Below are 22,783 nucleotides of genomic sequence, written 5' to 3' on the forward strand. Positions count from 1 at the left end.
CTGAAATGCCAAGATGTTTGTCACAGGCTTTAGTGCAAGAGGCCCTTGATTCGATTCTACGCCATGTGAATTTTTGGTGGGTAACATCGTCCATGGGCGTTTACAGGGTTCTTCCATTTCCTCCTCCTACACAATACATTCTCAATCCACGTTTCCTTCATAATCATTCGTTTTCGTTTATTATCCATATCCTTTAGCGTACAGGGCATAACTATATTACGTTAAATTAAAGATTTTAAGTATTTTTTTTTTTTTTTTTGAAAGCTTAATGATAAAATTTTCTATTCTATGGGGACTGCTGTTATGATCTTGTGCAATTGTTCTTTTTCATCGAATTTATATTAATATGTAATGGTTACGCGCAAGTAAACCTTGTTAGAGGCTTAGTTCGTTAAATAATAATAATAATAATAATAATAATAATAATAATAATAATAATAATAATAATAATAATAATAATAATAATAATAATAATAGGAAATGGAGGAGAAAGGGAAGAGAGGTTCAATTGATTGGCAATCAAATTAACTTTGAGTCCACCACTGGCGTCTCTGGCATGTAAAATTAGGGGGGACATAAAAGAAAGTGATTTAAATGGTACTACCTAGCCCAACCTGTATATTATCTTCGATTCCATTTATTACTTTTCTGCTTTTCTTCAAGTACCCGCTAAGGTATATCAAGAACTCTGTTATAATCGTTTCACAGCCTGAATATTAGATTCTAATTAATATTATTGTTATTATTATTATATGTTATACTGTTGTTAGTAAATAAATGAAATTAGAATAAAATATTAAATATTTTATACTACAAAATATTGAGGGGGACGCGTCCCCCTTGTCCCCCCCCCCCCCCCGCCAGAGACGCCCGTGGAATCCACTGCTTACCACAAACAGTTATGATTTCAGGGGTGGCCGGGGTTAATCCTCCCCGAGCTATGAAATTTTACCCCGGAGACATGTTTCCGTCCATGCTTAATGTGGGTCTCCAGAATTTGCGCAGTACTGCTTTTCATCTCCTATGTACTGCAAAACCCCCCGGGGGAAATCTTCTGAAATCACCACTGCGGACAATGTATACAAACACGTTTTTCATGTGTCTATATCGTACATACATCACGCTATCTACGCCCAATCCACAATAAACATCAGTTCACTTATGTGAAAAAGAATTAGCAAAAGAAGCTGTTAACAAATGGATGGCAACACTGAAATGTCCTGACATTCTCTTTTGCCTGAGTCACGAGGGGCCCCTTAATGACCCTGAAGGAAACGTATGTGAAAGGCACGCACTCGAATGAAGATTATAACAATAGTAATCCTTCCATACAAAATCCAACACTCTCTCCTCCCCGCCTCCCAGCCACTCAGGCCCCTGGTGGATCCCTCCCACTCGCGAAACTCCTCCCACCCACTCCTCCATGTGCAGAACCAATCTACAGTAATATAAACTCCTATATGATTCTTTCTATACGTATAGGCTGGGGAATCCTTTGATTAAAAAAAATAAATAAAAATAAAAAGTACTGCCAGGTAACCTCAATACACAACACAAGCAAGCACTCATGGAGCGTCAGAGAGGAAGACGTTGAGGATTGGAATCGCTAGCAACCAAACCAAAAGCCTTCTGCTGGCAGCGGAGTGGCAGACGACGGAATCACATTGGAGGCAAATAATTATCTTATTGAGCTGAACCTGGTTTCCGGTATTATCGAAACAAAGAACGCGCCAAAACGTTCTCTGATCCTTCCATCCGCTCGCCCCGTTGTACTCCCTCGCTTAGCCCCCGAGGCAAAGAACGATCACTTCGTCTATAGACACTGTACATGTATGTGAGTCTGTTTGTGGGGGAAGACACCGCCCCCTGCTGCTCACTATTTACCTGTTCCTCTAAGCAAGGACGGAAGCCACTCAGTTGACTTTTGCTCCGCGTGTGAGGTGCGAAATTTCTTTTGCCAGTGTGTGATCTACTCGTGGAACTGAGAATTGAACCAATAACCCTGGACTCATCTTGAACGAAATTTGACACTTTGATTTGTCAATGTTAAGGAACGTGTATGAAGACTTAGTAGACAGTGCTTTTGAAACAACACATGATTAGGGACAACAAGTGGACATTTTTGACCTAAAAAGAAAGGGACACTCAGCGTGTTTAGATGGAGATGCGCTCCAGTGCGTGAGGTGTTGTTTCTTGTCTTGGGATGCACACGTAATGTTGTTGTTTGTGTTAAAGTAAAAGAAAAAGGTTTTAGCAGCGACAGTCCTTCAACAGGAAGAAAATTACTTTCTTCCTTCGACTTGAAGAAGTCACCAGACGTCTATTGTATAGTTCCATCCCATTGTTGACTGTGTCTCTTCTGTTACTTTATTTATACTCTTTGTTCTTATTCATTCTATTTCGAGATACAAGTGATCTTGGAATATATATTTATATACACAGAAAATACAGTGTTAAGTGCTTCGAGTGCTAAATAACTCCTTTTTTTCTGTGAAAATTTCGTCAACATCCTCATCAAGTGGCTCATTCGGAAAACGGGAAAGCAAATCAAATAAGGAGGTGCAGAGAGGTAAGTGACATACCCGGTTTTATCTCTTACCAGCTGTCGTAGATGGCTCAATCGGGATACATTTTGCTGTCCGTCATAAGCGCACGTAATGCTCAGTGAAAGTTGTTTTCGAAGGGCACTTCTTAACGACAAAACTATTTAACTTAACAGGAGAACTTTCAGTACATGAGGGGGATGAAACTAGTGCTGTGAAAATGCTGGTAACACATTGAACACATGTTGTCCTAGCGGAGGATTTCGTAGCTTCGTGGGGATTCCCCTCACTAGACCACCCCCTAGAGTCATCACTGGCTGTAATAACAAATATGAAATGAAATGAAATCTAAGTTTGACGTCCCATGCTTATGTCGGCTAGGCTAAAGGAGACGACGATGATGAGAAATGAATGAAAATGGTAGAATAAAGAAAGTGGTAGGAAACAGGAGAACCCTGTGAAAACCCACGCACACGGTGTTTGTTCACCACAAAGTTTACTTAGCGCGAGATGGGATCGAACGAAGAACCCCATGCGCCCAGATGAATGCACTACCACTTAAAAAAAAAAATATATTGACAGTTTAACAGTACGTCATGCGTATAATTTAACAAAACTACGAAGTATACAACATAACTACAGATGAAAATACTGCCCCAAATTATGAGGAAACAGAAACTTAAAATAATTAGCAAGGAAACTATAATAAGAAAGAACCTTTTGACATTTGACATGCGCACCGTACATAAACAATTTATATCGATATTCTGAAGCACACAACTAGAGTTGCAAATTATGTTTAGGACTCGGCATGTAGCAAAAGTCAGGAAATCGTAAGAGAGTATCTGGAACTGAGTCCCCGCGGCCCATTGGCTGTAATCAGTGTGGGTGGGTGGAGGGGGCGTGCATATATGCTACTAGTTAACCCTTCTCGCAAAAGAAAAGAACGTCAATCTCATATACAGGGTTTTTACTATTAACTATTTTGTATTCAAGCCCTGCTCTGTAAATAACAATCTGTCAGAATGGAAACGGCGAAAGCTTAACATATTAATAAACCAATTACGTAAGGAATGTGCGAAACGTAATACATGTCAATATCCGTATATTATCTATCTATTTTGTTTGTCGTCAACAATTAAAATAATGCGTAACAATAATGTTTATTCAGTTGTGTATTTTCAGTATGTAGTTACTCACAATGAAGACAATTAACCAACGATATAATTTCTTTTGTTCTGTTCTATTCTATTCAATACGGTTGATGGTTGATTCTTCTTCTTTTTCTATTATTCAGTCCTAGAATTTTCTTCCCAGAATTTTCTCTTGGGACGTGTCCAAGCATTGGGAGAGGGTCCAGTACTACACACAAGTACGTCTATGTAATATTGAATGAATATTATTTTGCATCCGAAAAGACAAGTAATTGTAAAATATTTCCACCTAAATTTTCAGAAAAAAAAAATTAAAGAAGTAGATTGTTTTTATAAGAAAAAGAGCACAGATGAAGTGTAAGATCAAATTTCATCCTACATCAATCATTTCCCCGTTAAATAATTATAGTTTTATGAAGAAAGTGTACAAATAAATGTTCAGAAGTTCTTGGGGGGTGCGGACCCAGTAAACCCCCCGTGGTTGCACCTACGGCCGTGGGTATTTTGTTTTGAAAAAATGAAATCTTTGAGTTTTACATCCGACGCTTATGCTAAAGGAGACGGTGATTATGAGTAATGAATGAAATGTAGAAAGTAGGAGGACCCCGAGAAAACTCACACTATTCTACAGTGTTTGTCCAGAAAGTCCGCACGGCGCGAACTGGGATCGAACCAGTGATCCCAAGCACCGGAGGTGAACGCTCTACCACTGAGCCACCGCGCCCCCTTATTTTCAGTTTTACCCAATGTTTTAACTGTTCTTTAGGAAGACCTGTAACCGAAGTTTCTCTTCCGCACAAACCATATTTTTGGCTGCTATAAACTAATGTCTAAAATGCTTTGAAATGGAGCGGAGATTTTAAATTTTCTATAGCCGGGGTTAAAGCCGTATCTTATTGTAATCCCTTGTTTCAAAGATGCAGGGGTAAAAGTAGATCTGGAAAGGTAGGGGGCACATGACGTCACTCAGTCTCCCGTGCCTATCTTTGCCCATTGTAACTTTTTAGGAAGTGGTGAGACGCCACAGATTTCATTTATTTATTTTTTATCTTATTTTATTATTATTATTATTATTATTATTATTATTATTATTATTATTATTATTATTATTATTATTATTATTATTATTATTATTTGCAAGTTGGGGCGACGTCCCTCCGCGTTCCCCTCACTTTTACCCTTACAAAGGTGACAAAAATTTGTTGACCCGTAGGTTGATTCCATCTTAAATTAACCTTTACAAGAAAATATTGAAAATTTGCATTAATATATTTAAAATACGGAATTTTATAGTTAATATCCTAATATTAAATTTTAATTCTGTTTTATTTATTTATTGTTTCGAGTACCTTATTCTACTACTTGATTAGAATTATTCGTGATCATTCAAGGTGTCAGGTTTTTTTAAACTTCCATTGAATCAGATAATTTTTATTACGGTATTCTGTCGTTAATTTATTTTTATCTTGGTGAATCTTTACAGCGTGAAGGTTATGTAAGATACAGGGGTCCGAAAATTGGATTCAAATCATGTAATTTTATTGGAATTGAAAATCAGGACCACACGTTCAAGGTATTGCGCAAACAACCAACGTTCTACATATTCTTAAGTCTTGCAATGTAGTAAATGTTAAGTGCATTTACTTCAGAATCAGGATGCTTTCATTTGATTTGATTTTCAGTTTAACGCCCATTTTAGCAATGAGGCTATATGAGACGTGGACTTACAGCTTAACGTGGAATCCGTAACACTTGAGCTCCCGCCGGGAAAACTTCGTCCTTTTTTATTTCGGTTAAAAAAAAGCTGGTTTGAAACTTTTTTGTCGAACTATAAATTGGGCTATTTTACATAGATACATACATACATAATGTGTGTGTGTTTGTTTGTTTGTTTGTTTTCTGAATTTATCCAACTTTGATGTGATAATGTGAGGATTTAAAGTTCTTATTTTTCTAAAAAAAAAAAAAAAAAAATCGTGCTGTTACGAAATATTTTTGAGCGAGAAAGTTTCTTTTATAAGAGTAAACTATGTATCAACGTCTTTTTTAGATTTTGGTTCTTGTGTTTCATTTTCGGCAGGATAAGAAAATATTATTGTTAGTATTGTACTTTTATGTTTTATATAGACAATAAAAAAAAACATTTTGTATAAAACAAACAATTATGATAATAAAACGCAAAACTAAGAAAAAGTAATATCAATTGTGTGTTTTTTTTTAATAAATAGTTCTTTGTCATATAGATTGTCTAAGGGGTGGTTGGTCTCGAATGCATCCATGTCGAGTTTTCTATAAAGCGTTGAATTTGTAATATCGCCAGAAACGGGAGAATGGGAATTATGCAGTTTTCGAAGTGAATCTTCATATTTACGATAAAGACACAATAATGTTCATTTCCTAACTGACGTAGCCAAACGCTACTCGGATCCAGTTTATTTTCCCACTTTTCGAAAAAGTTCTAAACGAAATTATTTTTCTTTCTCCTATTCAATGAAAAGCAAGAGGACTTAGCAAAAACAGTATTTCTGGACCAATGCTATGTAATAATTAGGCTAGATGCGTCATTTTTGAATTCCTTCCCAGAGTTTCAAGAAACTGTGAAGAGGTAGAACTGAAAAGAGGGTACTCCGATATATTTTGCTGGTGATCTTGTTCCCGAACCGTAAGATAGGTACTTGCTTCTCGAAATCTTATTATGGCGTCAATTCCAGGTGCAATATTATACCAGACTGCACAAGGTATCATTTTCGTCAATTCTATGACCAGTCTCCACTAATATGGTGTGTAGTCCGTAGTCGATTGGTTTGTATTATGAAGGACCTAAAATATGTCCAAAGAGGAAAAATTGTGTTTTTGAGCGAGGGAATATTTATCACTGAATGTTTGCTTGTATATGTGACATCGAAAGAGAACTGTTCTGTCGTGAAGGAAAGACAATGATATACTGTATTTTTCTCGTTGCAAAAGTAGCTCATTCCAGTAACAAATTATGATCATAGAAAGTGTATCACATTTTGCGATGCAATATTTCGTTTCCATCGCATTTCTATGATTTTGTGTTGCAAACTGTAATCCAATACAGATTTAAAAAAAAAAAAAAATACCAGTGTGTAACTCGCCACAAGGGATGTTCACAGGCGGGTTTTTGGATGCAGGTTGAATTCATGAGATTTTTGAAGGGGGAGATAAGTTTTCATTGTAAACAGTACAATTGAACTTTAATTTTACCAAAGTTCAGGGATTGAATATTCTTTTCTTGAGCGAAAAGTTAAATTTGGGAAGATTGCGCCCAAGCGTTTGAGGGGATGGGCAAGTCTGAGCGCCAATGAGACGAAGCCTATTGTGACGTCATAACATGTAAAGATTATTAAACATTGACCACCGACTGCCACTATCCGTCTATTTTCGCTCAGCGGCTAAACTACGCATCTCCTTTCGAATCTAATATGATTTTCATCAAGTAATCTTTTGAGCATGCTGTGCATTATGTTAAGACGATGAACCGAGTGGTCATCGCTTTCTGTGTGCCACTTGGTACCACATCCTTCGTGGACCTCTCGTGATGCCAAAGGATTCTCATAACTTCTAGATGAAACTAACAAAACACTCAGGGCATAAATTTGTACATAAATTGACGAAACGAGATGAAAAACTTTTACGAATATCGAGATGAGACAAGAAAACGTTATTTCTCGTTTCATCTCGTAGCCAATACTAATTACTGAAATAGGGCTACATGATTTAAGCTAACCTGTCGCTTCAAGATAGTATTTGTTCGACTCCCCCTTTAACAATCATATTTCATATCAGTTTCACTTCCAGTTCTTTGCTCGGTAGAACGTGTTTGAAACTGAAAATATGTAAAAATTCGGGAATTTGGCTAAAAAAAGAAATGTTCTAGTCTTCAATTATTTTGAAGTTTAACAATAACGTCTCTTCTCATCGCCGAGGCTATATGAGACGTGGACTTGCAGCTTAACATGGTATCCAAAACACATGAGCTCCAACCAGAAATCGAACTTGGGCCTTCCGATCCAAAAGTGACTTCAAGTTTAGTGAATTTATGGATCTTCTTTCTTGAAATCATGTTCTCTTAGGTTCATCCACTTTTAATGAAGAATGTTTAAAGTGTAGAAAGAACCCAGGTTATATGTACAAAATGCTATTTACATGAATTGTGGTCCCGCGTAGCGTAGTCGCTAACACTCTCGGCTTTGGTGAGAGCAGTCCTGGATTCGTTTCCCGGTTGGACACTCACTCGAAAAAGTGTGAAAGCTTCTTCAGAGCACGCTCGTAGCTAAGCAGTTAGCGTACGCGCCTTTGGTGTAGGATGGCCAGGTTCGATTTCCGGAGGGGTTCATGTGGTTCGGATACAAATTAATCTGTAGGTCCATGTTTCCTAGAGTCTCACTGCTGAGAGGGATGCTAAACTCAGATCAGATTAGATGTAAAAGGTTTTTCAGGCCATGCATCCTGAGTGAGGTTTTCTTGGGTTTTCTTCATTCACACTAAGCAAATGTCAGGATGGTACTTAACACTGGTCTAAGGCCACTTCCTTCCTTTCCCGCTCCTTCCTTCCTCCTGAACAATGTGGTCACCGAGGGAGATAATCCCTCATACGTGATGGCCTAGCATGGCCATTGATGTTGAAATCGCAAGACGAAGCAGCTATAGTTCTCAATTTCGTGAAATAGCCGTTGTACCTACAAGATAGTGCACGATCACATAAAGAAGTAATTCAAGGCAAAATAAATTATTTTAGTAATAATATAAAAATATTGGAGTTTTAAAAAGTGATATTATCCCTGTGCGGCATAAAAAAAGAAATATGACTTAAATGTCATGCAAACCATTTTTTTTCCTAATTTTCTTGTGATGTTTCCTAACTGAAGATTTTGCCTGCAATTAATTTCTTATGTACTTAAATTACAGTTTTATACTGTTTTTAATGCAAAAATTACAATTTTTAATGCAAATACTTTACAACTACAAACATAGAACGCAGAGTGAAGTAATTCCAGTAATATTATTACTTAAGAAATAGTAATACTTCGACTTTATTAGATCCTATACGACGTGAATTAATGACGTAGAATGTAGAAATGAAATATCTTTGAGTTTTACGTCCCATGATTATGCCATATAGCCTAAGCAGACTGTGATAATGAGAGATGCATGAAATGGTGAATTAAAGAAAGTAAGAGGAAACGGGAGAACCTCGAGAAAACCCACGCATGCAGTATTTGTCTACTACAAAATCCATTGGACGCGAATTGGGATCGAACCAGGGACCCCACGCAAAATAATGTCATATTCTGTTAGTGGATAGATGTGAAATAGTATATGTCTATCATTGTTAAAAAAACAAATAACAATAGACACCCTCTGCTACTTAAGTCTTATTAATTATGTATACAATAAACAAATAAATACAGGGTGTTTAAACTTTGGAGACTCATATTTATTTATTTATTTAGCTTACAGATATGGTTTTGGTGTCAGTTTGTAGCAAGTTTTTTACCTTATACCTAAAGAGTTTCAATGTGGCTTACATTGGTGATGCAGCACACATCCCATTTGAAGTCTCACTTGCTGTGCAACGTCTTCAGACCTACGAGGACGACCTGAAAATTTGTTTTGTCTTACCGAACATCTTTGCCGCAACTGCCGTTAGCGCTTACGGTGGCTTGTTTCTGAACTAGTGTACTAAGTGAGTCAAAATTTGATGTATTTTGGTAGAAAATGGCAACAAAACCATGTCTGTAAGATGAATCAATCAATCAATATGAGTTTTCAAAGTTGTCAAGTCCTTTTTGAGACACCCTGTATAGCTTAAGAATTAATCATATTTTTTTTCGCTATATCTTGTTTCAATCGTTTTACGCACTGTGATCCTTAAACGCCATAATGAAAAGTTCAATTTTAGTTTAATCTTAACAAGTCACGTGCTTACGATACAGCATCAATTTTAAGATTTGATTTTGTGGACAACTATGCATGACGATCCCTTTCTTTATCTCGATGATATTTATTATTGGCAGATGTGTCATTCTTTGGATATTTTTTTTAACGCTAACAAAATCTTGTAGAATAATGTAAGAAAACATCGTAATTTTTGTCTAAATTACCGAAGTAATTAACTTTAAATAACAAATAGAACAAAGTTTCGCCGGTAAAGATAAATATTGTATGAAATAAATGCTATGTACTCTTGGCAGCCAAAATGGTTTCCTATTGGAAGTATACTTTTTGGGTCCTTCCTCTTTCATTATCAGCGGAAGTGACGAAATCACTTGAATCATCCATCGGTGGTTAAGTCAAGCACTTCTAACAATTGTAAGTGGAGAAATTCCTAACTATAACTGATATTACCTATGAAACTATGAAATAAACGAAAATCCAGACCACAAGTATCTTTTCATCAAGTATTTGAAACAAGATTTGAAATATGACAGCTCTCGTGTCCCTATTGAGACGAAGGGAATGAAGGGGGAATGCTGGAAACTTCATAACGAGGAACTACATTATTTATACTGTTTACCAAACATTATTAGGGTCGCCAAGTCTAGGAGGCTCAGGTGGGCAGGTCATATAGCCACAATGGAAGGAAATAGGAACGTTTTCAAAGTTTTTACTGAAAATCCAATCGGAAAATGACCATTAGGAAGACCTAGGCGCAGATGGGAGGACAATATTAAGATGGATCTCGCAGAGATTGGAATACAAAGTAGAAACTGGATGCAGTTGGCTAAGGACAGAAGTCAATAGAGAGCTTTTGTGAACGCGGCGTAAAACATCCGGATTCCATAGCCCTAGAGTTAGTTAGGTTAGTTTAGTTAGTCTGATTAGCAACAATATCTCATCCCCAATATTGGATCTTTAATACTGTTTTAATGTTCATGTTAGCTGATTCAGAGAATAAAAAATATAAATTGATAAAGTGATTGTACAAACACAATGGAGAGCATTTATCAATGTTTAAATTTACGGAATTCATTACACAATAAACGATAATAAATATGCTTTAAATGCTGTTAGATTACAACATTCATTGCAATGGTTCGGATAACACGAAGGATTCTGAAATTTGTACACGAAATTAAGAGAAAAGCACGAAATAAATTTTATACACTAAACTACAAAATAAGATGTAAACGTTTTTGAGCCGAGACTACAAAAGCTTTTCGAGAATTGAGACGAGACGAGAAAAGTTTGACACAGGGACGATGTTGATTGTTGTGGAAACATCACCGCAGGTGGTATTTGATAAGTAGGTGATTTAACGAAAGAATGAGGAAATAGGAACAGAACCACAGTGATCTTCTATAGGCTTTACCTTCTGTTGTTAATAAAAGCACAGATAACGTGGTGAGTGCAAGCCATTGAAATATTAATAACTGTGTTCTTCGTCAGTAGGCATCTCAGCTCTTTGAAATTAATATGTATCAGACAGGCACATTCACACTATAATGTTAGTGTGTATGCCGCCTTGAAGGGAGTAATAAATATCTAAATAACTGACATTGACAATTTTCATTAGCTTTTAATACGAGGTATATTTTATGTTTATACTAAGTAACGAAGCATTTTCACACAAGAAACTATTTCTCAACTATATTTCCTTGTGTTTCACGAAAATAATTTTATCAGCGAACTTTTTTTTTTTTTTTTTTTTTTTTTTTTTACATTTACATAAGTAGAAGTGCTGCCATTTCTTGTTCCTATGTTCATTATGTTCCTCTTGGTCGCAGACTATATTTCGTTCCTCGTAAATACGCCAGTTTATTATCCCTCGTAACAATCATGTCCATTTAATATAAAAGATAACATTTTCGTGAAGTAGTTGTTCGACAAACAACACCAATGGTTTTACTGAAATGACTCCCCGTCATGTCAGGTAATTGATTTTACCAGTACCATTTTGATACTTTACTTTGAAGTTCGATGAAGTTGAAGTACCACCAGGTTTGTGTCAAACTTTAATACAGCTCAGGTGACACAAGATCATTGTGTTGAATTAACTCAACTATTTCCTGCTGTGTAGAGAAGTTCGTGAAAGAAACCGGATTCGAAATTTCAGCCGATTTTAGACATTTCATGGCGGTCTTTTACGAAAAAAGTGAGTTTTGAAGCTCGTCTGCCCTTCCCAATGTGTGTCGACATACATACGTAACGGGTTCATGTCGAGACCAAAAGGATAATTTACAGGTGATTAAAAGTAGAAAATTGCTATTTTCTGTAAAAGGTCTGTAAGAATGTTGTTTATCAACGAAAATTTAACAACTCCACTCTCAATCGTCAATAGTTTCTCTTACAGGAAAGAAAAATCACAAGGGATAATTTACTCTTGTTCAATATTTTATTCTAAAAATTGGTTTGTAATGGTACTCGTCGCTTCACCTAGCCGACGTAAAATGTTTTGACTGTAAGAACCGTGAAGGCGGCCGGGCCGGTACTAACCACCTCACCTCCAAGGAAGGCTGTCAGATTTTCAGGAAAAAAAAAAAACCAGGTCACCCTATTAAAACTTACACTAAAAACTGTTGCGCCCTATGCACATTTACAGTATAGTCTTAGATATACACTTGTCTCTGTTGAAATGTCAGAATTAACTAAATGATTGGTCGACACTCGCCAAAAGTGAATACGGTAACCGAGAATTTGCTATTCCTATTAATTGAGTATTAAGAGTCTTCATCCCGGCGAAATTAAAATACCGCTAATTTTACAGTAATTATGTGATATCTTCAAATAGATAAAAGATAATTGAAATATGGAACAAGAGCGCCCTAGACAATATTATTTTGCGTGAGATACCGTTATCACGAGTCACCTAGCGGCTTTCCGTTTTCAGCTGTTTAGAAACGCGAAAATAAATGCCGATTTTCAAAATGGCTCGAAATCGAAAGCAGATAAGTGAGTCGTGATAACGGTTTCTCATGTAAAATAATATTGTCTAGGGCGCTCTTGTTCCACATTTCGATTATCTTTTATCTATTTGAAGATATCTCATAATTACTGTAAAATTAGCGGTATTTTAATTTCGCCGGGATGAAGACTCTTAATGACTGACAAGAGGATATTAAAAAAAAAAAAGAAAGAAAAGAAAAGAAAGAAATTGCACAAATGATATTATGTTTTGTAGAAAAACCAGCATACTTGGAGTTCCGAACAATATTCGGGAGACGGATTACGTAAATTGGGAACTCTCCCGGCAAAACCAAAATATCTGGGAACCCTACCTCCCAGTAAGATGGAGCCTTGCATTTAATTTACCTAATCCTTGACTGTATTCTGGCCTGCTCCGCCCTTTAGCTTTTCCTTACTAAAAATTAATTTCGTAGAATAAAATCATAAATAGCATTTGCATTGGACCGAAAATAAGATTACTTTTGTTCCACATTTCTTGTGAAAAATACGAATCTTTTTTGAGTTTTAAGAAGGCAGCGTATATTTTGACGTTTTTCTCATTTCTCTTGAATTTTAAAGGCGTGGCTTAATTTTGGTCTAAAATGGTAGATTCCAGATACAAAATTACCATATTGTGATGAAGAGTATGTCCAAATTGATCCAATTGACCTTTTCTGTTCAACACCTCATGGTTATGGTCCGAGGCTAAGCGACATGGTGATATGAACAAAAGGGTGGCCCGAATAAAAGCGCACAGTGTTTAACTGGTACCAAACTAGAAATTCGATGCACCAGAAATAAGCCACCAGGATTTCACTGGAAATTTTGTTGCTAGTTGTACACGTTGCTTTGTTTCAATCAAATTACAATACATTAGCGTCAGACATGATGCCGTAATATCATTGTCAAAATACACGCCAGCATAATACAAGAAACGATGTTAATATTTAAACAGGACTGATTGATCGTTATTTTCATATCGACGATTGTTAGTTTTGCCAATAGAGGATAAGCACAACGACTATAAACTCTAGATCTATGAATATTTCTTCCGTTGACGCAGATCGTAAATTATAACTTGATGAATGACATCAAGTAATATTCAATATCGTAGGCGCTGAACGCCATGTTGTCCACATACAAATTCCCGTCAAAAATTTAAACTTCTCTGAAAGAAAAATCAATAAATGCGTCGTAAATCAGAATTGACAGTAAATATGTTCCAAGTAATATGAGAGTTATTGTTAGGAATAAGACTACTGGTATGATGTGTTTTTTCATACACTTAATTAGGTTCGTTTCAAATACCACCGTAGTCTTTCTATCATATTACAACAGGATATAAATTAACTGCCATGTGATTGCAGAAATATTTGAGCGTAATTCGATGCAGACTGACTGAAATAACCTTACAAAGAACATTCCACTTTAAAATCAGCCTATAATCATAGTTTTACACAATAAACAAAATCGATAAATTATTTTATGAACTTAATTTACAGTTAGTAAAATGTTCGATTGATATCGACACTTTTTGGCATAGATTTTTTAAAAATAATTTGATTGTATATGGTTTATTTTAAAATTGGCAAGAAACCCTAGAATTGGTAAGAATTAACGATACACTAGGGTCTCTAAAACTCCGTACTCTATAACCGGGCAGTCCCGCACTCGGCCACATCCTAGCAGGACGAAAAAAATCCGCGTGCAGATCCCTTTGTGGCTTCATAAAGTAATTTTCTAAGGTCTGTCTTATCAGGTAAATTACTTAGCAGTGTGTATTCATTAATTTTCATTTTCATATATAGTAAAGGCTCTATGCCTTCATAAAGTACGTACTTTTGTTTTTTTTAATGGTGATTGGGCAGTTTATTCTCTGATATATTCTCAAGCAACCAATACATACTAGTACAGAACTGTATTTTTTGGAGAAAAACTCGTACTTATTCTCTTTTTAACACCATTCCCGATAACCCGCCATTTTCACAAACTCGGCCACCCTTTGGTCCATATTAGGCCGAGTTTTCGGGATTCTACTGTATTCGAAAACCTGGCTCTCCTAGGCTCCCATATTTCTAGATAAAAGCCGTGTCATCCTATGCGGTAACTACAAAAATTTACCGTATGTTCATATTTATGCACTTCTTTCTCGCCGAAATACAATTAATTAAATTCTTCAATTTAACAGAGAAGATTGTCGCAAGAAAAGATATATATACCTAAGGTGACCAGAGTTTTAACTTGCAAAAACGGGACGCATATGACTCTAGGGGGTGGGGTAAACGTCTTAGTCCCAGACTACATTTTGGGCACCAGCAGTGCTTTCAAATTAGAAAATACATAAATAGAAGTGATAACGCATTCAAAAGTTACAAGCACTCAGGACCATTTAGAAGTTTTAGGCAGGGACTAAAAGATACCCGTTGAGTGTTGGTATCACAAATAGTTCTTATACATAATCATTTTAACGAGAGAGTCTAGAATTTGCTGTGATAATTTATATTATAACAATTACGGGACACTGTTCATTTTTGCTTTAAAATGAGACATTTAAGCGTCCCGTTTGAGAATCTGAAAAAGCGGGACTGTCCTGGCTACAACAGGATGTCTGGTCATTTTTTTTTTTTTTACACCTATCAACAGATCTTTTTAAACGTTTTTAAAAAGTGGAGATGGAAAAGAACAATTAATTTGTAAACCTGAAAGTTGATTCTGTATTAGAACATACCAGTTGAGATGAAAGTGATTATCAAATATAGAAAAATCGTTAAAGTCTTCAGCGACCAAATCTGTCATCAACACTAGGGGACAGGTAAGACCATTCCCATATTATTTTTTTAAGCGATGTTCAAAATATTTATGAAGTTAAAAAACAATGCTGTGGAGGAACAAGGAATCAGAGTTGTTTTCAACATTGGGAGGCTGGCAGATTTGAGGCTTATTCTGGAGGAACATCAATTTAATCTCACTTTCCTTTGTGGCAATCGGACAAAATCATCATATTTCTCCCCAAAAACACATTTCAAATCAGGTTATTGGGGGGACAGTCCCCCAGTACCATGATTGGAAGGAACATGTCTCCCTCGTCTCCCCCGGGATTTGCGCCGGTGAAGGTCTTCACATGATATTAGAAAAATGACGATGGATAGTGGGTTACCCTAACATTATCAGTAACACTTAAATTTTAGTTTCTGTTCTACTAAAATATTGTCCAAATAGAAGATGTTTCAATATAATCTATTAGTCGTTATAGATCGCATCAAATTGAACGAAGTAACATGTTTCAGGATAAATCCTCATGCACAGTTTTCGAGAAGAAAAGCACTAACTTTTGTGGCACCAAAAAGATGTGTCGTTCCTTATTTTTAATTTTGTCGGAAGAAATTGATGTTAATTTTTGTACTCTGTATATGAACAGTAGATTATTCTTATGAGTTGACTATCGATGGCGGGGTTTATAAATATCACACGAATGATATTAACTTACGTTTTGGAGATATCTGAAGTTCCGAACAATTCGTAAGGAATAGGATTATGTAAATCTAGGAAGTGCCTCATAAACCGGAATCCCTGGGGTCAACTCAATAGGAAAAAAATGGCTCACTCTAGAAGTTATGCTTTTAACCAATTATTTGCAGAGATTAGAAGCCATAGGGATAGAAGACACAGGAATGTGCTTCATTTGTACGAGGATTCACCATAAAATTCCTGTGTAGTTAAAAAGCTGACAGGACAATACCTCACGAGCAGTGAAAAATAATAAGATAAATAGTATTTTTAAAGAACATGTTCTCTTTTTTAAAAAAAGTAACGAAGTAAAACAGCGTTAGTAGAAAGTAAAAAAAAAAAGTAATTCTATTTTCAAGAAAATTAGTTTTTTTTTTTTTTTAATGTTAGTTTACGAGTAACTAGGGTCTATCAAGAAAAGCATGGCGGCGCTCTCACAATACATCAATTTATAAATTCTTCAATTCTTATGTAAATCAAATGATTGCATTTGTGGGCGCTTTTCATGCTTTTCTTTTTAGCCGTGAATAAATAGTTTTTTAAAAGATAATTATCTTGAAAACAGAATGATTTTTTTTTTAATTTTTAGTACAATTTCTTTTTTCAAAAAAAACTTAACAAAGTAAAAGAAATTGTACTATTTTTTAAAAAATAAATCTATTTTGAAGTTAATTATCTTTTAAAAAACTATTTACACATGGCTAAAAGGAAAGCATGGCAGCGCCCTCACATTTAATCACTTGATTTACAGAAGAATTGAAGAATCTATAAATTGAGTGTCTTGTGAGAACGTCCTCATGCTTTTCCCTCAGTTATTATATTATTTCAAATGTGTTAAAAGAAATCATGAATATCTGAAATTTTGTTCCAACTTATGAAAGTTAAAACCCTAGATAATTACTAGATAATTCTGCTTAAGTCAAGGGTAATGCTGATTGCGTACGAAAATGCTAATTTCGATCTTAAAAATTAAACAACACATCTAACTTAAAAATGTGTGTAAATATATGAAAAGTAACAACGTAATATTATCTGACTTGCTGTACAAAATTTCATCATTGTATGACGTCGGGAAATGAGATAAATGAAAGTTGAAAGGTTTGAGAACACTATCCAAGCATCCTCAGTTAAAGAAAACCGTGTGAAATGTGATGGAGTTAAATTCCTCCGAACTATTAATTTTTACCGTTAAGCTATAAATTTTAAGCGGAGGCCTACACTATTTCTATAAGATAAACAAGACGGTGTTTATAAATTCAGGGTAAAAGCTTACCATTTATAGTAAATACCTGTAGTAATTTAATGTTTCGGCAGAGTACTAGCAAACAGGTTAATTTACGAGTTTTTATTAGGTAAGGAGAAAGCAACTGCTTGTAAATTTAGATTAGAAGTTTAGGATTTAGTGTAATTACACCGTAAAAGCTATGATTTGATGCTTGGATAGCGTCATTTCTCTCTCTCTCTCTCTCTCTCTCTCTCTCTCTGTCGGATATTTACAATATATTCTGAGTGTTTATTGTTTTCATTATCTAAGCAAAAAGAAAGAAATACTTAGAGATTTACAGTGTAAAAGTATGGTGTAACTTAACTTTCTTTTCGAATATTTACAGTAAATTATAAGTTTTTAAGCTTTTGTGACATATAAGAAACTGACTTGATTAATTTAAAGTATAAAATTACAAGAAGTCCGGCGTTATTACTAAGAGAAGACCTATATGTGTCACCGTTATTATTACAACATTGTCTGTGTATGTTATCGTTACAAGAGGACCAACATCAATACGTAAAACCTGCTTCTTAACAGTTCACAAGTAAATGTATTTGATCAAAATAGAAAACTATTAATCACTATTGTCAACGGATGAATACGTTACAGCGGCATAAAAATCGTTTTTCTCAAAAATTACGCATCACAATTTACCCTAAAGCTCATTTTATTTATCTCAAAGTGATTTCTTGATTGAGCTTTGTCTCATCTTTGGATAGTTGACACAAAAATTATGGTTTAACAAAGAATCCAAATTTTGGGCAATATCTCGTTAGCCATACGCTGTGTGCTATCGTCCTGTTATACTGTCACCTGATGGTATCATTATAATGTCGGTAGATGATGCTGTTATCGTACTGCAATTTTTAACTTTACAAGATATACTGTATATAGATAAAAATCAGCGTTTTATTTGAGCGGTATCGCATCGCAGTTTGTTGCACAAAATCCTAGAAATGTGATGCAAACGAAAAATTGTATCGCAAAATGCGATGCATTTACGATCATAATTTATTACGGAAGTGAACTATTTTTGCAACAGAAAACAGTTTATCTTTCCTTTATGACCGAATGGTTCTCTTTCGATCTTACATACAGTTAAAGCTCAGTGATTAGCCTTCTTGCAAGCCCGACGTTTACTTTTAGGTGTTTGTTGATTTTAAGAACACAATCTACTACTGACTACAAACCAAATTAGTGGAAACAGATCATATCCTGATGATGATAGAGACCATATCCTTTTCGACACTTTATTCTGTCTGTAGAGGCACGAGTTCGTTTTTCATATTTCGCGTTTTGTCGTATTTTCCAAATACAGTTTCGCCTTTTGTAGCTCTTGTGGAAAAGAATTCCCTGACATTTTTACAATTATTCCTTTTTATTCATAGATCATTATAAAAATAAACCATTAATTATCTAAAAACAAAATACACTAAATATTTCACTTGACAATGTGAATTTCATTTATAGAAAGTTATATTTTTTCAAATCAAACTGAGGAAAATCAGTAACTAAAGTTACTATGAGTAGGAAAGTTTTGCTGTCTTCTAAAAACACATATAGGCACAAGTTACAGTTAAGCATTAAACATAAGCATGTTTCATGTTTCCACATTTTCCTCCTTCATTGTTGTATGTTTGTCACTTATCATCAGTCCATACTTGAAAAAAAAATCCCTCACAATTCGCATTGCTCGTTGGAAGCCACACATATGTAAGTGTATTTAAAACAAACTTCAAACTATCATCACTTCGGAACTCCTTATCCAGCTTCGATGGTGATAGCTAACGGGCAACATGTTCCATACAGTCTTGCCGTAATCACCAAAAATGACAGTTCATGCCATGTTCTACCGGTCCGTCAGCGGAAAACTAGCGTTTTTTAAAAATAATGAAAATTATTTTAAAAATTTCGCGTTATGTCGCGTATTGTTAGAAATTTAGCGCAAAGTTGTCAATTTCGCATTTTATCGCGCAACGGAAACCAATGAAAATACATATAGAAATCTTTTGAGTTTTACGTCCCACAGTTATGCCGGTTAATATTATAAAACGTCAAGAAACTGATAATTACTTAATTCTGACGCATTTCGTTTTATCGCGCATTGCGAAAAACTCGTGCCTCTATCTATCTGTAAAGAAAGTAGCTCAATCGACTCTCAAAATCCAAGACTCAAGCTTATTTTTTAAAAACTAGATTACTATCTAAAATACGGGACCTTATCAGTACTTTCTTGTGTCCTATTTTTTCATATTTGTTTCATAGTTATTGGCCTAGAAATATATGTTTTGCTAGGCTTGCTTATTTTGTATTAAAGTTAAGGGGAAAATAGTGTTCAGTTTAAAATGTTCAAAATGTGGAAAATGAATTAGATAAGAGTAGCAGTTGGTTACAATTAGAAACTGGACTTCGTATGAAAAATGTTTATTTTATCGTAAAAAATTAAGTTGACTTCGTGGTGCGTAATTCCAATTATCCATTGTTTCAAGTCATTATGAATTAAAAAAAAAAATCTTTATATAGACACATTCGAAAACAGCTACCAACTTAAACAATCTGTACAATGTCAAAGTTAAAACTTTTCAAAAATATAATTGCTGTTACTTTTCCTTTACTTTGCTTTTTATTATCATACCTGTTTATGATGCATAGAAAATATTTAGCATTTCATTGTATGAAATAATAATAATAATAATAATAATAATAATAATAATAATAATAATAATAATAAAATGTTTTTCTTGGCTGCCAAGAATGCAATACAAAACTTAACAAATTGCGATGCCAAGAAGCAAATTTAAATTTTCTTTCGCATTTTGGTACGCGTAAGTTAGAATCTAAAGAAAACGATAATTGTATATATGTAATGATGGGCGGCGAAAGTAACCCATTAATGTATATAGTTTCATTTAGAAATCCAAAGTTTTTGTATGTATTACTGGTTCATAGAAAAAATGGTGCCATATATTTGCCGTTCCGTGAGTACGTATTGTCTTCCCGTGGAGTAAAGAAGACTACAGGAATTGCGATTTGATTGCCACAGAAAATAACCCAAAATTTACCTATTGGAGTTCAGTAATTTCAGCATACTTTCACTTCTTACAAGGGCTCGATATATTAGTCAGCCGCTTTGAATCTAATTGAGAAAACATTTCGAAAAAAAAAAAAAGTCTTTCATAAGTTATTCTTCAATTGCACAAAAATTGACAGTTCCTAAAATGTCTTTTCTTCTTTCTAAAATAAAGATAACAAAAGCGTAATAAGAAACAACTTCTACCTATTCAACTGTTTTGTAGTGTAATATACGAGTGAAGTGGTTTGTTAGGGGTGTACGAGTGTATACTGTATACAATTAAATTTAGTGAATTCAACATAATTCTAGGTTTTGAGATTATTTTGTATAACTGGAGTATGAAGTGATTCCAAGTATTGTGTTTTGATGTGTTCCAAGAAAGTGGAAACTGCACCTAATGGCAACGAACATGTTTCGGGAAGTTGCAAAGGCAAATATTTCTTTAAATGTCGTAGCATATGGTTATAGTATTTACTGACTTTCATTTTCTGAGAGTAATAACATACATTTAACAGCATGTGTGGAATTAAAAATTAAGTTGTTCATTAATCCCTGTTCCAATATGACTTTTGCAAAACAAGCATCATTATTTATTACTATGATTAATATTATCATTTCTATTTATTTGTTTTGCAAATATTATTCAATAATCTCATCATACAGTTTTCCAGACAATTTTAAGATGTTCATGAGCAAGGAATGAAATCTCTTCTTACACTTTCGTTGTTTAAGAGTACAAAGGGCTAATATCTACTTGCGTTGCTCTTGTCAATTTACTTAGTAAAATATGAAATACGATATACGGTATTTTAATTGAAAAAGATAATATCCTATTAGTTATACAACCTTTCGTCATACAAAATGTTAGAAACAACCAGGAAAACTAACATTTATATGCAAATATTCAGATCATGTCTTGCCTCCACCCACTTTTAACATCCAATCGCCGCCACTGTATGTAATATTAATGTTTCATTTAAGTGATATCGCATCGCAATTTGATACACAAAATCATGGATAGCCGACAAAAACGAAAAATTGTATTGCAAAATGCAATGCTTCTGTGATCATAATTTATTTTCGAAAAATAGGCTATTCTTGCAACAGAAAATAGTATAGAATACATGCACAGTATACAAAAAGTAATAAATTTGTTTATCATACACAAAAATGTTTATTTTTTATGTAAAACAACAAAAATAAATAAATTAGTAATGTTATTAATTTCTTCGCTGCCGAAAATGCAATGTAAAACTTATAAATTGCGATACAATTAAACAATTAAAAATTAAACAACACATCTAACTTAAAAATATGAGTAAATATATAAAAAGTAACAACGAAATATTATCTAACTTAGGTCGCTGTACAAAATTCCATCATTGTATGACGTCGGGAAATGAGATAAATGAAGGTTCAAAGGTTTGAGAACACCTTTATTAAATTTAAATTTCTTCTGCAGTTTGCTATGTAAAAAAAGTAAATAAAGAAAGAAAGCCGCCAATATATAGATTTTGTCGATTTCTTGAAAGCTATGCTTGAGGGTTTACTTTTGTTCAGCGTAAGGGCAGCCACGTAAATACGCAAGGTTCACCCGGGGCAAGACCTCGCCTTAGCGACCCGCTAACAAACAAAACCAAAACGCTCCCCCAAAAGTTTGCCCAATTTTGCGCCCTTCCAATCCGGCGCCTGGGGCACAAGCCCTTTCCCCCTTCCCTAGTTACGTCACTGCTTAAGGGTATCTATAAAATAGTATGTCTAATCACAGTGGCGGCGGTTGGACGTTAAAAGTGGGGGGGGCAAGACATGATCTGAATATTTGCATATATATGTTAGTTTTCCTGCTTGTTTCTAATATTTTGTTTGACGAAAGGTGTATAACTAATAGGATACTATCTTTTTCAGTTAAAATACCGTATATAATATTTCATATTTTATTAAATAAATTGACAAGAGCAACGCCAGTAGGTAGTATTCCTTTGTACTCTTAAACAACGAAAGTGTAAGAAGAGATTTGATTCCTTGCTCATGAATATCTTAAAATTCTGTCTGGAACATTGTGTGATTAGATTATTGAATAACAAATTTGCAAAGCAAATAAATGGAAAGGATAATATTAATCATAGTAATAAATAATAATTAGGGGCACGAGTTTTTCGCACTAAAAATTTGAAAATTTCGCGTTTCGTTTTTCATATTTCGCGTTTTGTCGCATTTTCCAAATAACTTCTGCATTTTTTAGCTCTTGTGAAAAAGATATTCCCGACATTTTTATAATTGTTCCTTCTATTCATAGATCACTACAGAAATAAACCATTAATAACCTAAA

At 34.6% G+C, this 22,783-nt stretch overlaps 1 protein-coding gene across 5 annotated transcripts in view; it reads left to right on the forward strand.

Annotated features, from left to right (window-relative positions):
- The first annotated feature begins 1,580 nt into the window (after positions 1-1,580).
- The window catches only part of lov (BTB/POZ domain-containing jim lovell protein), a 261,400-nt gene continuing 240,197 nt past the window's right edge, over positions 1,581-22,783 (forward strand). For 3 of the 5 annotated variants that reach the window (XM_081760460.1, XM_081760466.1, XM_081760468.1), the window contains exon 1: positions 1,583-2,569. The gene's annotated coding sequence lies outside the window, so the exon portion shown is untranslated. Of the gene's footprint in view, positions 2,570-22,783 lie in introns of all 5 variants that reach the window. The other 2 variants (XM_081760469.1, XM_081760467.1) reach the window with 2 other exon arrangements.

This window comes from Thermobia domestica, chromosome 5 (genome assembly GCF_964235325.1).
Source record: "Thermobia domestica chromosome 5, izTheDome1.hap1.1, whole genome shotgun sequence".
Lineage (NCBI taxonomy): Eukaryota > Metazoa > Arthropoda > Insecta > Zygentoma > Lepismatidae > Thermobia > Thermobia domestica.